The following is a 4377-nucleotide window of genomic DNA, read 5'->3' as shown; positions in this document are numbered from 1 at the left end:
ATATAATGGAAATACTATATGTAAGTATTCAATATTTATATATACATGTTTATATTTATATACTTTTCATTCAATAGACAAGTACTATTATTTTAACTAAATATTCATTTATTTCTCTATCTTAATTGATTTTGTTAAGATAAGCTCAGCAATAATACTCTAAGCTAGCTGTGTGTGTGAAACTTGAAATTTTGGCTTTGACGATTAGCTTTATTTTTAGTTTGCTTTCTCGGACTGGTAGACTAGAGAGACTTAGTTTTTTGTATTTTTTTCCTAGTTATTTTGATTTGGAATTAATTAAAGCCTAACACAGAAGCAGATTCCACCAGTGGAAGCTGGTGAATGACTCCCATAAACTAATTAATCCATCCAGGGCCCGCTGTTGTGATGTCCCCTGCCAGGCTTGCAGGACACTTGGATTCCAAGCAGGAAGCACCTCTATCCAGAGCCAGGGCCATAAGAAAAGGCTGCTTTGCCTGCTGTTGCACTCGTGCTCATTAATGTGGATTATTGTCAAGATGACCAACCACAATGACACATTCAACTGTGCTGTCAGAGTCTTTCAAAGCCTGTTGCGGATGCAGGAATGCATTTCTCCATGGTGACTGGGCTGCCCATAGAGGTCAGGTCCTGGCAGGCACCAATAACCTCTAGTGAACCCTCAGAGCAGCTTTGTATTGCAATCTGACTCAGGATTCCAGGAGCTGGGAGCCTATAGGCTCCCCACAATAATGATGTATTGCTTCTCTTTTTAGAGGACAGTAAGTCGCTGTGGACCTGAGGGTATTAACCTGGGATGCACTCACCCAAAATTCTGTGTAAATGTTGGGTTAGGTGTGCACAGTGCATTACTTCGGGGTGTGAATCCAAAGCCTTCATGTGTCCCTGAAAGATGTCCTTGACAGAGTACTCCCCCTACAGTGTTTACAGTCCTGTCCCTGTCCATGTCCTGAAATTGCCAATGTGTGTCTGGTTCCTTCCCATCTTCTGCTCTGCCTCTACCTCCCCTCTTGGCAGCTCTCCTCCCAACAGCAAACCCCACAACTCAGGGTGAGGAAGATGAGGTCAACTGCTCCTGCCTCCTGGGTCTCACACTGGTTTTGTAATGTTTGGGATGATTTCAGAAAACAGCTCTCTTTCTTCCTCTAGGTGTGATCAGCAATTTGCTATTTGTTCAGTGTGAATCCTCCAACTATTCCTGGCCAGCTGTTCACGGGTAGCCAGGCTGATCTGCACACCAGGCACAGAGGCACAGCTCTATTTAGGGTCTATGAAAACATTTTAATTTTTTTAAAATAAGAAGGGGGCAAAAATGAACATAATCTAAACTGAATTGTGTTCTTATCAGCAGTGCAGTGGTAAAATATAATTTTTAATATTTTTATGGAGAAAGGGGTCTACAAAAAGTAGATATGCCCAGGACCCATGGAAATCCAAAGAGAATCCTGATGGGTGGGGCCTGAAACATGCATTCTCATCAGCCCTGCCAATGGTTCTGAGGCCATGTCAATGAACTGTGCCTTTGCACCAAACTTCAAATGGCAGGGAGTGGGGCAAGGAGAGATTGCGGAACTGAGGGGGAAGGTGATAGTGGAGCACCTGAACAGGCAGAGAGAGGGTTTGGGGTGGTTCCCCCAAAGAGGAGATGGGAACCACAGCTCACCTTCTCCCCACGGAGTAGGTTTTCAGGACATGTCAGAGCACAGCATAAGCAAATTTATTAGGCAGAATTAAATAAACACAGGCTCAGAAAGGAGTGTGGATGAGAGTGAGACATACTATGGTCTGCAGCCAGGGGTGTCAGTGTGATACTGGGGGTGTCCTCAAGATGGGTGATCTAGGATGTGATCCTAGAGGCTGCCAGGTTACCCATTAGTGGGGCAGGTTTGAATGTCAACCATCTGCTCTTCTTTGAAGTTGAGAGATATGGCACCCAATTAATACTGCTGTTTCCTCGAGGCTGGAAGTCTATGGAATTTGAGAATTTGTACATTCACACATGCATGAATGTATAAAAAAGCATGGGCCCAATTTACAGACTTAATATATATTTTTATTTTTGGTACCGGGGATCAAACTGGGGTCCTTGTGCTTGTGAGGTAGGCGGCAGAACCACTGAGCTAAATCCCCAACCCCAGGCTTAATATATCTTTAAAACTCCTAGGTCTAGGAATGTAGCTCAGTGGCGCCATGCCTGGCTGGCAAGTGCAAGGTCTTGTGTTAGATCCTGGTACTGGGGGAAAAAAAAAAAGACAACCCCCCTTGCCCCCCCCCCCGCCCCGGCAGGCCCACCAGCTGACCGCTTGGCCACCCAGGGCACCTCCAACAACACCCCCCGCCCCCGCCCGGCCTCTGGCCTTTTGGCTGTGCAGCTACTTGGTTACACACTGCAGAGGCACAGGGGTACATAAAAGCCATTGTCCTGAGCGCCAGAAGTGAACAACAGAGAGAGCGCCTGTCTCAGGCTCCCGGATGAAAACAAGTCCACTGGAAAAGTGAAGGGAATCTCTGCAATAAAGGCACACCAGACCACCGTGATTGGTAAGTTGGAGGGATTATCGGCTCCCATTGGAAACTGGACTTTCTTCAGGGTAAAAGCAGCTGAAACTTGCAGTAGAAACTTGCAGAGTGCAACCTTGCAGGAGGACAGGGAGCTCAACTTGGGACTTGCAACCAGAAATCTACCTGAATCTCACGGGTCTAGGACTAGCTTACTGAGACTCATTGATTTATAACTGCACACTGCTGCCCACATTGTCTATTGTGACAGCAGAGACACACCTTGGAGGAGGCCCTTTATTTTTTAAAGGTGACAGATTAATAACTACCACAAATTGTCATTCTCTAAGAGGTATTTGATGCTATGGTGTTGCTGATTGTATGACTTGGGCTAAGGTGTTGTGATTGATCTAATCAGTTTTCCTTCCTGGTATAATGAAAATGAGATAGCCGCAGAGTCATTAGAGATTCAAAACCTAAAGATCAGCTATATCTGGAAGACACCTCTGAGAAGCAATCATTCCATAAGGGTTTTAAATACATCAACAAAGATACTTACAATAAACAACTTCATAATATCAACCCAGGAACTAAACCAGGGACAGTACCAAAAACAAAAATGAGAAGACATTTAAGCAAGTCACAAACCCAGACTTCCCCCCTGACAAAAGGCAATTTCTGGGGGAAATGAGGTGCAAAAGTCTGATAATCAACCACCTGGACACCCTGAACTGATAGCACAGTAAGTAACAAAACAGATGAATGAGGCTCTAGAAAAATTCAAAGCAGAAATAATCTCCCAGATAACTACAGAGATGGTGAGCAGAGTGAAAGACATGATTAGAGGCTCTAGAACAGAAACTGATAAAGAAAAAGATGAGCTCAGAAACATGCTGGAAGCCAGGAGTGCCCAGCATAAGAAGGAAATGGAAACCATGATTGCCCAACATAAGAAAGAAATGGAATCCATGAAACAGATTCAAACAGATATTCAGGAGCTTAAAAACTCCATTGAAAGCATGCAGAGCAGATTAAGAGAATCTGAAGATAGAATATCAGATATAGAAGACAGGATTTGCGGTGAAGGTCCATGAAAACAGAGTTTTCTTAAAAATAGTAAGGGACTATGAGAAATCAATTCAGCAGCTTCTAGATGATGCAAAGGAGAATAACATAAGACTGATAGGAGTCTACGAAAAAACAAGAGAAAGTACAATTGACATAAAAAAAAACTGTTCACAGAAGTAATAGTAGAAAACTTCCCAGACAGAGGTGGAGAATTGGACACACAGATAAGTGAGGCATGTAGAACTCCAAATAGCCATGATCAAAAAAATCTGCACCTAGACATATAATAGTCAAGATCCCAGAAACCCAACAGAAGAACAAAATTCTAAATGCAGTTAGAGAAAAGAAACAAATCACCTATAAAGGAAAGCCCATCAGAATCACGGCAGACTTCTCAACACAAACCCTCAAATCAAGGAGAGCCTGGAGTGAAGTATTTCAAGCCCTAAAGGAAAATGGCTTCCAAACTAAACTGTTGTATCCTGCAAAATTATCTTTCAAAATCGATGGGGAAATTAGATACTTCCATGACAAAGAACACCTGAGAAATTTCATGAATACCAAACCAGCACTCCAAACAATTCTAAGCAATATCCTAGAAAAAAGGCAATGAAGGTCACAACTCCATGAGGCTCAACAGAGAGAAGCCACTAGACAAGGTAAGAAACTAAAGGGAAAGGGGGAAAAAGAAATAAGAGCCAACAACAGTAAAACATCATCACAAGGATGAGTCAATATCTATCAATTATAACTATCAATGTTAATGGCCTCAATTCACCAATGAAAAGAAATAGACTGACAGAATGGATT

Source organism: Heterocephalus glaber, unplaced genomic scaffold, assembly GCF_053883595.1.
Source record: "Heterocephalus glaber isolate CG9 unplaced genomic scaffold, H.glaber_assembly_v1.0 deba00000470, whole genome shotgun sequence".
Taxonomy (NCBI): Eukaryota; Metazoa; Chordata; class Mammalia; order Rodentia; family Bathyergidae; genus Heterocephalus; species Heterocephalus glaber.
The sequence above is the reverse complement of the archived record's forward strand: the minus strand, read 5'-3'. Positions refer to the sequence as shown.